The sequence below is a fragment of the Narcine bancroftii genome, chromosome 7 (genome assembly GCF_036971445.1).
Source record: "Narcine bancroftii isolate sNarBan1 chromosome 7, sNarBan1.hap1, whole genome shotgun sequence".
NCBI classification, from domain to species: Eukaryota; Metazoa; Chordata; class Chondrichthyes; order Torpediniformes; family Narcinidae; genus Narcine; species Narcine bancroftii.
This window is the reverse complement of record NC_091475.1, coordinates 201,208,422-201,221,352: the sequence shown is the minus strand read 5'-3', so window position 1 is coordinate 201,221,352 and position 12,931 is coordinate 201,208,422. Positions and strand designations below refer to the sequence as shown.

At 42.5% G+C, this 12,931-nt stretch overlaps 1 protein-coding gene across 3 annotated transcripts in view; it reads left to right on the top strand.

Moving 5' to 3' along the window:
* The window catches only part of LOC138739614 (P2Y purinoceptor 8-like), a 73,205-nt gene that overhangs the window by 51,631 nt on the left and 8,643 nt on the right, over positions 1-12,931 (top strand). For 2 of the 3 annotated variants that reach the window (XM_069892008.1, XM_069892009.1), the window contains exon 2: positions 1,480-1,525. The gene's annotated coding sequence lies outside the window, so the exon portion shown is untranslated. Of the gene's footprint in view, positions 1-1,479; positions 1,526-5,003; positions 5,092-12,931 lie in introns of those variants that run through there. The other variant, XM_069892010.1, reaches the window with a different exon arrangement.

Sequence of the window (12,931 nt, the reverse complement as noted above, 5' to 3'; positions counted from 1 at the left end):
TTTCCTGATTAATTCGGTAAGGATGCTGCTTAATAGGCTGAGCATCACTGACCTCCATATCATGACAAGCCACAGTAGTTCTTAGAACATCTGGGAATATATCCTTAAATTTCATAAGTACTTCCCTTTCTGATTTAGTCAAATGCATTAACTTGGTGTCTAAGTTTTGCAAAACTATAGAATTTTCCAGCCTGGGGCTTATCACTTTCTGTGCTCCATGACCTTCCACAAAACTTATCTCCTCCTTACTTTCCTCTATGACTTTACCCTCTACTAAATCATTCCCTAACAAAAGAGAAACTCCATCCACTGGCAGACTTGATCTTATTCCTTTCATAACTGGGCCATTAACTAAGTCAGATTTCATCACTATTCTATGAAATGGTATAGGCTCTGTTTCACCACCAATGCATTTAATTAAATTCACATCTCCAGTATCGATCTCCTCACCAAAATTCAAAACGTTGCTTAATATAAGCGATTCGGCTGCTCCAGTAACACGCAGGATTTTAACTGACACTTGATTGGATCCTTCTTTAACTGAAATGAAACCTTCAGTCATAAATGGTTTAAAAATATCCCTAACTTTCTCACATTGAACACAGGCAGTTGGTACCACCCCTCTCTCTTTCTTCCTTTTCAGTACAGGACAATTTGTTATTATGTGCCCTGGCTTCTTACAATAGTGACAAATAACGATCAATTTTTTTCCTTCCCCCATTTCTCTTCCTCTTTTCCTTTAACTTCACTTCTTGATTTTCTTTCTACTCTACTTGGATTATCAGCATGATTCCTTTGAAAAGTTTTCCCTGGTGTCCACTTAGGCTTGTGGGTTAAAGCATATTCTCTGCAAATTTAGCCAATTCTTGACAAGTTTTTATGTTTTTCTCTGTCAAGTACACTTGAAGAATATTTTCAGGAATATAATTTTGAATCTCCTCAATCAGAATGATTTCCCAGGCTATCTTCTCATTTCCAGGTTCAGAAATGAATAAAGAAATACATAGAAATGAATAAATGTATTTCATTGGAAAAAAATAACACATAATTTAAGAAATAACACATAATTTAAGAAATAACATCACAGTATTCGAACAAATTTGGAAACCATACATGGAACACAACAGAGAAGTCCTACCGCGGACCTCCACCCCCTAAAATGACAGAATGAGAAGAAATGAACTGACCCAGTGTGTAAAAGTAGATGACACAATTTTCTTGTTTATTTTGATTGTGTGATGACATTGTTTAATGGGTTTAATGTATCATATATGTTGAACGTTTAGGGTGGAGAGGGGGTGGGAAGGAGAGAGGGAAGGGAGGGGGAAAAGGGGAGAAAATGACACTGTATATCAAAGAGGGAAATGTTTATGAGTATTTTGGTCAATATGGTTCATAGTGTGAAAAATAAAAATTTTTTAAAAAACATCAGAATGATTTCCCTCAATAAATCAAAGTTATTTTCTACTTTCATTGCAGCACACCACCGATCAAAACACACAAACGTCTTATAAGTAAAATCCAGGTAAGATTGTGTTGCTGCTTTTATTAAACTCCTGAACTTTTTTCTTTAAGCCTCTGGGACTAGTTCGTAAGATTGGAGTATAGCCTGCTTTACAAATTAGTAATCAGCTGCTTGTTGTACAGTGAGACTCGAGTCCACCTGTTGGGCTTTCCCTTTAAGAACACTTTGTAGCAGGAGTGACCACTGGTCTGGTGGCCATTTTAAATTTACAACTACTTTCTCAAAATGCTAAAAATACTGGTCCATTTCAGCTTCCTCAAATGGAGGAACTAACCTCACTTCTCTACTGACCAGAAACCTCTCCTCCTGACCAGCATGTGGGTTTTGGGCTTCTCTCTTTCCCTGTGTCAGGGTCAGCTTTAATTTAGCTAGTTCTAGCTCATGCTTCTGTTCTTTCTCTCCTCCATTTCTGCCTGGCTTATTGCTTCCCATTTGGCTTTCCTTTCTTGCCTCTCTTTTTTCCTCTAACTTTAGTTTTCTCAAAGCCAACTTTACTTCCTCTGAAGTTTTCTCCTTTGGAAACTGTTCTAATGCAGCTTCTTCAAATACCCCCTTTCCTACATAGTGCTTAACAATCTTTCGGGCAATTTCCTTTTTTCATCCCAGTTCTTACTGTAAGAAGTTTTAACTTGCCATCTATAACCATCAGTTCTGACTTTTCAGCCATTTTTAAATGAACCACTGAAGGGTTCGCTATGAACTGGTCAATATTCATAGTTGCTGGTTTTCTGCTGGTGATTTATACACTCACCGTTTATTTTTAATTTCAAGCTGGAGGTTGAGTCAAACTCAGACGACTGATAATTAAGCACAAGTCAATCGTACCTAAAGCTTCCAAATTGGTTTGATCCCAGACGATGTCCCCAAATTATGTTACAAGATCAAACCAGCAACCACAAAGAAGGCAGATCACACAGGGGTAAAGATGAACAATTACTTTATTAACAAAAAATTCACCTTCAAACTTTAATTCAAAATCCCCCCTTTTGTATCAATACCCACTGGTTACTATGCAAATCTCTATAACAAAATAATAAATTCCCCAGCCTAAATATAACAGATGTAATTAAAGTCAAAGTTATATTTCCAACCAGACCACAGAAAAACTTAGACACAAAACAAACACAAAACACACAAGACTCACAAAGCTTCGATATCAACCGAAGCAAAATTCAGTTTCTTTGGTAAACTGAAGCCAAAAGATCTTTGAGGGAGAGAGAGAGAGAGAGTAAGAGAGAGCACAAAATTCGAAGTTGTCTTGTGTTGCTTGCAGAGAGAGAAACCACTGGCTTGGTCCAGATCCTTCTGGCTGCCTTTGGAATGTTCATCCTTTTTGAAATCCCAACATTCTAAACTGTCCTCCAGGCCATGATTCCTGCTCTGGGCCTCCTTCCACTCCACAGCACCCCTAGTGGTGGTTTATCGTCCAAGTCCAGAACTTTTTAGATCATTTTCTGCACATGCTCAGTATGTCTTCCACTCTCTCAGCAGTCCACCTTCAACTTGGCTCTGTAAGTCAAACTGTCACTTTATAACATAAGACCACACAACATATAGGCCAATACACAGCACAGAACTCTGTAACGTAAGTTAATAATAATAAGATAAAATTTGATTCTGTTTTCATGTTTAAACATAATTAAAAGCAAATTTTGTTCAAGTAACCATTTGTCTTGGTGAATTTCTATTGCTGCTGGGTTTTATGGTCCTCTGGGCTCGTAACATTTAGGGGGCTGATCATTTTGAATTAAATATTGGGGTTTTGGGATCTTAAACATTTGGAGTTTTTGTGGTTTATTAGTTGTAGTGCATGTCGAAAGAACCAAAGACGTTAATCCAAACCAAGGCTTTTATTAACTAAAAGACTGGAGCATATCACAAGTAGGTCGACCAGTCCAGAATGACCTGGTCTGGCTAGGAGCAATCCTTTAAGACCTGCCAGTAGGTGTGGCTACACTCTCAGCCAATCACAGTCATCCTACACTTCTTTCTTCTTTGGCTTGGCTTCGCGGATGAAGATTTATGGAGGGGTAAATGTCCACGTCAGCTGCAGGCTCGTTTGTGGCTGAAGTCCGATGCGGGACAGGCAGACACGGTTGAAGCGGTTGCAGGGAAAAATTTGTTAGTTGGGGTTGGGTGTTGGGTTTTTCCTCTTTTGTCTTTTGTCAGTGAGGTGGGCTCTGCGGTCTTCTTCAAATGCAGTTGCTGCCCGCCAAACTGTGAGGCGACAAGATGCACGGTTTGAGGTGATATCAGCCCACTGACGGTGGTCAATGTGGCAGGCACCAAGAGATTTCTTTAGGCAGTCCTTGTACCTCTTCTTTGGTGCCAGTGGAGAGCTCTCCATATAACACGATCTTGGGAAGGCCATGGTCCTCCATTCTAGAGACGTGACCTACCCAGCGCAGTTGGATCTTCAACAGCGTGGATTCAATGCTGTCGGCCTCTGCCATCTCGAGTACTTCGATGTTAGGGATGAAGTCGCTCCAATGAATGTCGCGCATGCAGCCATCTTCAGCGCAAACTCCGGGAGATCCAAAATGAGTGGTGGACTAGCCTCGCCAAATGAACCCAGCTCAGCGCGGACATTGGTGACTTCAGGGGTTTTTACGAGGCTCTAAAGGCTGTGTACGGCCCCTCACCCCAAGTCCAAAGCCCGCTGCGCAGCTCAGACAGCAAAGTCCTCCTCAGCGACAAGATCTCCATCCTCAACCGAAGGTCAGAACACTTCCAATCTCTTTTCAGTGCCCACCGCTCAGTCCAAGATTCCGCCCTGCTCCAGCTCCCTCAACAGCCCCTAAGGCTAGAGCTGGATGAGGTCCTCACCCGGGAAGAGACATATAAGGCAATTGAACAACTGAAAAGTGGCAAAGCAGCAGGTATGGATGGAATCCCCCCCCCCCCAGAGGTCTGGAAGGCTGGCGGCAAAACTGCATGCCAAACTGCATGAGGTTTTCAAGCTTTGCTGGGACCAAGGAAAACTGCCTCAGGAGCTTCGTGATGTCACCATCATCACCCTGTACAAAAACAAAGGCGCGAAATCATCCTACACTACAATCTGTACATATACACATTGGCGATGGAATCTGTACTATCACATTAGTTAATCGGTTTTTCCATTCTAATTTAAAGCTTGAGTGTGAAAAACAGCAGCAATGGATGTTGATACATTTTTTGTCACAACCATCCGCTACAGGAGCTGCAGAAAAGAGGAACTGATGGTCATTTGTCAGGCAGTAAAACTGACTGAAGTCAAACCTTGGATAAGGAAAATACAAATGCAAAGGATTACAGTGAAATATTATATAGGTGAGGGAAATTTTGTTGAAAAAGACATATAATTTTTCCGGAGGATAGATCTTTTGAATTGCAATTGGTGTTGGAGAAAGTGAGGGTGGATGAGGAAAGAGAAAGGGAGGGTGTTGGAAGAAAGAGAGAAACGGAACTTTGAGTGGCAGAGACAAGAATTTGAGGCAGAGGAAGATGAAAAACAAAGAGAGGAGGCTGAAAAACAATGGATATATGAAACAGAGCAAACTGAAAAACAGAAGGAATTCGAGTTAGAGGTAGGTGACAAACAGAGGGAGGAAATTGAATGGGACAGACAGTTTCAATTAGAGAAGTTAAAAATCGAGACTGAGAGAGGTAAGAGAATTGAGGCTGTAACTCCTGGGGAGAGGTTTTTGGCTAGTAGAGAGGTAAATCTAGTTCCTCCTTTTGATGAGGGAGATATAGATACATATTTTCAGCTTTTTGAAAAGGTTACTGAGAGCTCAAGATGGCCAAATGAAAAATGGTCTCTTATGCTCCAAAGTGTATTGTAAATTTGATTTGATCTCATGCATTCCTGCTTTAAACTCTGGGGAAGGGACAAATGGAAGCAGTGGCAGTTACCTAGTGCAGCACATGAACAGGCCCCATGGCCTGGAATGACTGGACCAGACATGATATCCATATTAACCTTGCACATGGTAGATTCCCTTCATATTCATGGGTATATCTTGGAGCCTCTGGAAATGCTACAAAGAAATATTAAATTTAAATTTAAAAATTTTAAATTTTAACATACAACGTGGTTACAGGCTGTTTCGGCCCGCAGCCCCATACTGCCCACATACACCCAATTAGCCTACAACCCCTGGTACGTTTTGAATTGTATTAGCTTCCACCATTTATCCTTGCGGCCCATTCCAGGCACTGTGTACAACACTTGCACAACACATCTGCCTTAAATATTCTTCTGTATGTGAAAACAAGAAGTAACGAGATGTTAGAGAACTGAAACAATGCACAAAAGTGTTCCTCTAGCACTTTTGTATGTTGTTCCTCCGGTGTATGGTATTTTTTTTAACCCTGGAAAAAAAAATCCCACCTATATTTCTCATAATTTTATAAACTTCTATTGGGATTCTCCTCAGCCTCCGATGTCCAGGGAAATCAATCCAATTTCTCTAACCTCTCTCCATGCCTCATTCCCTCTAAACTAGGCATCATTCTGGTCAAACTTTTCTCTATCGTTTGCAAAACCTTCACATACTTCCTGTAATGGGGCATCCAGAATGATACACAATACTGCCACCTAACCAAAGTTTTACACCTCCAGTTTCCATTCATTAAAAAAAAATTAGTCAGATTGTAGATGTGAAAGTGAAGTGAGAAAAGACAGTTTGAGCTAGAAGGCACGACTGGAAAATGTGCAGGAGAATCGCGTTACATGAATGCATCTGCACAATTCTTTGAAAGTGGCAGGAAAAGTTAGGAAATTAGTAAAAACAGCATCTTGATCCTGAGCTAATAATGGCAGAGTTTTTTTTTAACATTTCAACTGTAAACTTTATTTTGTAAATTTAGACATACAGCACAGTAACAGGCTCTTTCGGCCCATGAGCCCAATTACAACCCCAGGATATTTTGAACGGAGGGAGGAAACCGGAGAACCCAGAGGAAGCCCGTGCAGACAAGGGGAGAATGCACAAACTCCTTACGGACGATGTGGGATTCGAACCCCCACACCGATCGCTAGCACTGAAACAGCAATGCCCTAACCACTACCCTAATCGTGCCATATAATTTTTGTGTAAAAATTATACACATAAAAACAAAGTACATGGTCTTCTACCTAGCTGTAGTGTTATCAGCTCAACATATTAATAAGTTTTGTAAATTCTGTGTAGAGAGGACTTTTGCATCCTGGAATAATATCATCTTGAGGAGTTTGAGATACTTCTGCACAGGGCTTAGCCACTCAATGAAAGGTTTCTGGAAAGGGTGCAGAATAGATCTAATGAATAAATGCTAGGATGAGAGAATTTAGTAATGAGGTTATCAGAGAGACAGAAGTGATTGATCAACTTGAAAAAGAGGAGGAATTTAAATATAGGCAGTTTCCTTTGGAGGCTAGTTTGAGAATTGAGGATACTGAATGAAGTGTTTGGGAAAAGAATCAGAAGGAAGAATGTTTCATTTCCTTCTCAAACGCTCCTATTAATGTATCCATCCAAATGTCTCAAGCTCCTTCCCCTGTCACTGCAGGATGTGCCACACTTGCACCCACATCTCCCCCCTCACAACCATTCGGGGCCCCACACAGTCCTTTCTAGTGCAGCCACACTTCACTTGTGGATCTGCAGGAGTCATCTACTGCATCCGGTGCTTGCTTTGTGGCCTTCTCTTCAATGGAGAAACTGGACGCGGACTGGGGATCGCTTCGCTGAGCATATTTGTTCTGTCTGCATCAATGACAAGGATCTCCAGGTACCCAACCATTTCGATTTTGCACCTCACTCCCACGTCGGCATGTCTGTCAAACTAAGGCTACCCGAAAATTGGAAGGGTTACACCTAATATTCTCCTTAGGCACTCTCCAACTGGATGGCATCAACATCGACCTCTGGTTTACTCTAGATAACTCCCCATTCTCCCTCTCTTCCCCATCCCTCTGCCTCCATTCCCCCAGATCTCCATCCCATCTCTCTCCATTTGCAGAGCCGACCCCTGTCTCCTTGGTTGCTGTGGTGCCCTCCATCCCTCATCCACCTATTACCTTACCTGTGAGCCTGGGCTCCACTCCCTGCCCCTCACCCGACCATTTTAATTCAGGTGGTTGCCTACATTTTTCTCATACCTGAAAGAAGGGCTCAAACCCAAAACACTGTTTTTAATCTTTGCTATATAGAATACACTGCCATCCGTGCGGGCAGTCTCTTCAATCTGAGGCGCCTGCAAGCTCACACCAAGACACAAGAGAAACTTGTCCGTGAACTACTCTTTGCAGACGATGCCGCTTTAGTTGCCCATTCAGAGCCAGCTCTTCAGCGCTTGACGTCCTGCTTTGCGGAAACTGCCAAAATGTTTGGACTGGAAGTCAGCCTGAAGAAAACTGAGGTCCTCCATCAGCCAGCTCCCCACCATGACTACCAGCCCCCCCACATCTCCATCGGGCACACAAAACTCAAAACGGTCAACCAGTTTACCTATCTCGGCTGCACCATTTCATCAGATGCTAGGATCGACAATGAGATAGACAACAGACTCGCCAAGGCAAATAGCGCCTTTGGAAGACTACACAAAAGAGTCTGGAAAAACAACCAACTGAAAAACCTCACAAAGATAAGCGTATACAGAGCCGTTGTCATACCCACACTTCTGTTCGGCTCCGAATCATGGGTCCTCTACCGGCATCACCTACGGCTCCTAGAACGCTTCCACCAGCGTTGTCTCCGCTCCATCCTCAACATCCATTGGAGCACTTTCATCCCTAACGTCGAAGTACTCGAGATGGCAGAGGTCGACAGCATCGAGTCCACGCTGCTGAAGATCCAGCTGCGCTGGATGGGTCACGTCTCCAGAATGGAGGACCATCGCCTTGCCAAGATCGTGTTATATGGCGAACTCTCCACTGGCCACCGTGACAGAGGTGCACCAAAGAAAAGGTACAAGGACTGCCTAAAGAAATCTCTTGGTGCCTGCCAAATTGACCACCGCCAGTGGGCTGATCTCACCTCAAACCGTGCATCTTGGCGCCTCACAGTTTGGCGGGCAGCAACCTCCTTTGAAGAAGACCGCAGAGCCCACCTCACTGACAAAAGGCAAAGGAGGAAAAACCCAACACCCAACCCCAACCAACCAATTTTCCCCTGCAGCCGCTGCAACCGTGTCTGCCTGTCCCGCATCGGACTTGTCAGCCACAAACGAGCCTGCAGCTGACGTGGACTTTTTACCCCCCTTCATAAATCTTCGTCCGCGAAGCCAAGCCAAAGAAAGAAAAGAATAGAATACACTGTTTGACCTGCTGAGTCTATCGTGTATTATGTTTTACTTTGATCACAGTGTCTGCAGACTTTCGTGTTTTACTCTAAATGTCTCTTAATTATACATCTTCCTCTGCCAACTCATTCCATACACGCACCAACGTCAGTATTAAAAGCCTTATTCCTCAAGAGATTTTTAAATCATTCACCCTGTCACCTTAGATCTATATTACTTTTAGACTCCCCAACCCTGGGTAAAGGCTGTAGGTATTAATGCTATCTATTTATTTATTTTAGCCATACTACACGGTAATGGTCCCTTTTGCTCTAAGATCCTGTGCTGCCCATTTAAACCCAGTGGGTCTACAACCCCCATATGTTTTTAAAAGGTGGGAGGAGACCGGACCACCCAGAGAAAACCCACACAGACATAAGAAGAACATAGATACTTCTTACAGACAGCGCTGGATTCGAACCCAAGTCACTGGAGCTGTAAGAGCATTGTGCTAACCGCTATGCTAACCAAGATTTTGCCCCTCAATATTTTATATACCCGTAAAACATTATGCCTCAGTCTCCGTAACACCAGGGTAAAAAATTCCCAGCCTATCCAATCTCTCCTTATATCCCCTCAGTTATTGTAATATCCATGCCAATTTTTTGGCCCTTTTTCCAACTTAATGACATCCTTCCTAGAGCTGGATGATTGACAAAGCTGAACAAAGGCCTGATAAATATCTTTAAAGTATGAAGGAGTCTTATCCTAGATTGAGATGAAATAATGCAATTGCTCTCTTCAGAAATGATGAAGGGGCTTGTTTAATAATGGAGCTTAATAAGTTATGCATTTTCGAAGGCTTGAAGGCAAAGTACATGGTTAATGGCAGGATTCTTAATAATGTGGAAGAACAGAGGGATCTTGGGGTCCAAATCCATAAATTTCTCAAGTTTGCCATGTAGGTTGACAGGGATGGGGAAGAGAGGGAGAATGGGAGTTATCTAGAGTAAACCAGTTGGAGAGTGCCTAAGGAGAATATTAGGTGTAACCCTTCCAATTTTCGGGTAGCCTTAGTTTGACAGACATGCCGACGTGGGAATGAGGTGCAAAATCTTCTGGTATGGTGGCTTTCATTTGTCGGGAGATTGAATTCAAGTCATGATGTAATGCTGCAGCTCTGTAAAACTCTGGTTAGACTACACTTGCAATAATGTGTTTGGTCCTGGTCACCTTATGACTGGAAGAATGTGGAAGATATGGAGAGGGTGCAGAGGAGATTTACCAGCACGTTGCCTGGATTGGAAACTTATGAGGTAAGTTTAACAGAGCTGGGGCTTTTCTGTCGGGAGTGATGAAAGATGACAAGTGACTTAATGGAGGTTTGCAAGATTATGAGAGGACATCCACCACCTTTTCTGGGGGCAAGAGTAGCAAACACCTGAGGACATTTGTGTACAAGGTGAGAGGAGGAATGTTTAGGGTAGACATCAGGGGTAGTTATTTTACAGAGGATAATGGGTGCCTGGAATGTACTGCCAGGGGTGATGGTAGAGGCTGGTGGAATAGGGACATTTAAGACTCAGACAGGCACATGGATCCAACAAAACAGAGGGTTATGGGTAGGGAAGGTTGAGTTGGTTGAGTAGGTTTATATAGATCAGTTCGGCACTGTGGGCTGAAGGGCCATTTCTTTACTGTAGTGTTCGATGTTCTATTTCCTTCATAATTTGAGAGAGATTGAGCTTGGAGAGAAACACTTCGGCAGGAGTCTCAATAGCTAGAGGGCATTGATTTAAAGCAATCAGCCAGAATTTGGGACAATTCAATTAAAAAAAAATTTACTCATAGTCTGAAAGGCAAGGCTCTAAAGTGCTGGTGAAAGCAGATTCATTTGGAAAGTTTGAAGTAGAATTTAAAAAATATTCAAAATGGAACAATAAATTTCATCACTTCCTTGAGCCATAATGAAACCCATGCTCAATCTTCATCCCATATTTCAGTAATATACTCAATATTTGCCATTAAAAGCTTATAATGATTAATACAATTATTGATAAAAATGTCTGGAACTCAGAAAATGAAATGTTCCTTCAGCTCGACCTGAACCTTTCTGACCACCACTGTCGCATGTTAACCTGCATTTGATCTTATCATTTTCCTTCATGTGAACTTCGAGCTTTTCCATCTCTTCCTCCAACAGTGAGTTTCTACTTCTTTCTGTGAGAATTAACTCCTGCACTTGCTCCGATTAACATGGAAATGAGCTTCTTCATCACTGTCCCCATGATGATACAGTGCAGCAGGAGGACCTTTGGCCCATCTGCTTGGTTCTAGTGTTCTGAATGACCCATCAATCATTTTCTATTTTTATATAACCATACAACCATATACAGCACAGAACAGGCCAGTTCGGCCCTACTAGTCCATGCCGGAACAAATCCCCACCCTCCTAGTCCCACTGACCAGCACCTGGTCCATACCCCTCCAATCCTCTCCCCTCCATGTAATTATCCAGTCTTTCCTTAAATGTAAATAACGTCCTTGCTTCAACCACCTCTGCCGGAAGCTTATTTCACATCCCAACCACCCTTTGCATGAAGAAATTACCTATCATGTTCCCCTTATAATTTTCCCCCTGCAATCTCAAACCATGGCCTCTGGTTTGAATATCCCCCACTCTTAATTGAAAAAGCCTATCCATGTTGACTCTCTCTGTCCCTTTTAAAATCTTGAACATATCCATCAAATCCCCCCTCTATCTTCTAAGCTCCAGAGAAAAAAGCCTCAGGCTGCTCAACCTTTCTCTATAACTCAAACCCTGGACATCCTGTCAACATTCTCGTGAACCTTCTCTGCACTCTCTCTATTTTGTTTATATCCTTCCTATAATTTGGTGACCAAAACTGCACACGGAATTCCAAACTTGGCCTCACCAATGCTTTGTACAATTTCATCAAAACATCCCATTCCAGAGTTTTTTCCTTTGCAACTTGTTCATTGCTTCAGCGGCAATTAAATTGATATGACACACAAAATGAACATAAGAAATAGGATCAGGTGTAGGCCATGTGATTCCTCAAGTCTGTTCATCATCTGAGAACACCATGGTAGATCTTCCTCACCATTTTCAAGTTCCCACTTGATCCCCTCAAATGTTTGGGATTCTTTTGGATTTCAGAAACCTTTAGTGTAGAAATTCAAATCAATAATATACACTTCACCCATTGAGTTCACAAACATCATTATTAACATAATCATGGTAGGGGCTCATCAGCAAGAATGATGAGTCTGTTTACAGAAGGGAGGTGCAATTGCTAATAGACTACTTCAAACACAACAACCTACACCTGAATGTCAACAAAACAAAGGAGATGGTGGTCAATTTCAGGAGATCCCAGGGGGAACCATTTCCACTGGCTCCACCGTCGAGCTAGTCAAGAGCACCAAATTCCTTGGTGTGCACCTGATGGAGGATCTCTCCTGGTCCCCAACACCAGATCCATTGCCAAGAAGGCCCAACAATGGCTCTACTCCCTGCGGAGGTTGATGAAAGTTCAGCTTCCACCCTCCACCCTCATTCCATTCTACAGGGGATGCATTGAGAGCATCCAATGTAAATGCATCACTGCCTGCTTTGGGGACTGTACCATCTCAGACCACAAGTCCCTGCAACGGATAGTAAAGGCTGCTGAGAGGATTATAGGGGTCTCTCTCCCTGCCCTGATGGACATTCCAATTGTTTGCGGAAAGCCATAAATATCCCTCCCACAATCCCTCCCACACATCCCTCCCACAATCTGTTTCCCTCCTGCCATCCGGGAAGAGGTATCGAAATGTTCGGGCCCTAACGACCAGATTACGAGATGGGTTTCTCCCCCCAAGATGTAAAGCTTGTGAACTCCGGGGACACAGAGCTACCATGTGTAACATGATATTTATGTGATATGTTATTTATATGTTAATTACAAAAGGTTTATCCATGTAAATTCATGGTCTAGAGAAACGCTCTCTCATTTTCACTGTACCCTGCAAGGTTTATGGTATGAGTGACAAATAAACACAACTTGAGTTGAAATAATGACCCTAATTCTGATGCAAGTGTGATTCGGATCCATTAAATGTTGCTCATGGGATGTTGAGAGAATTTACATTTTGCCT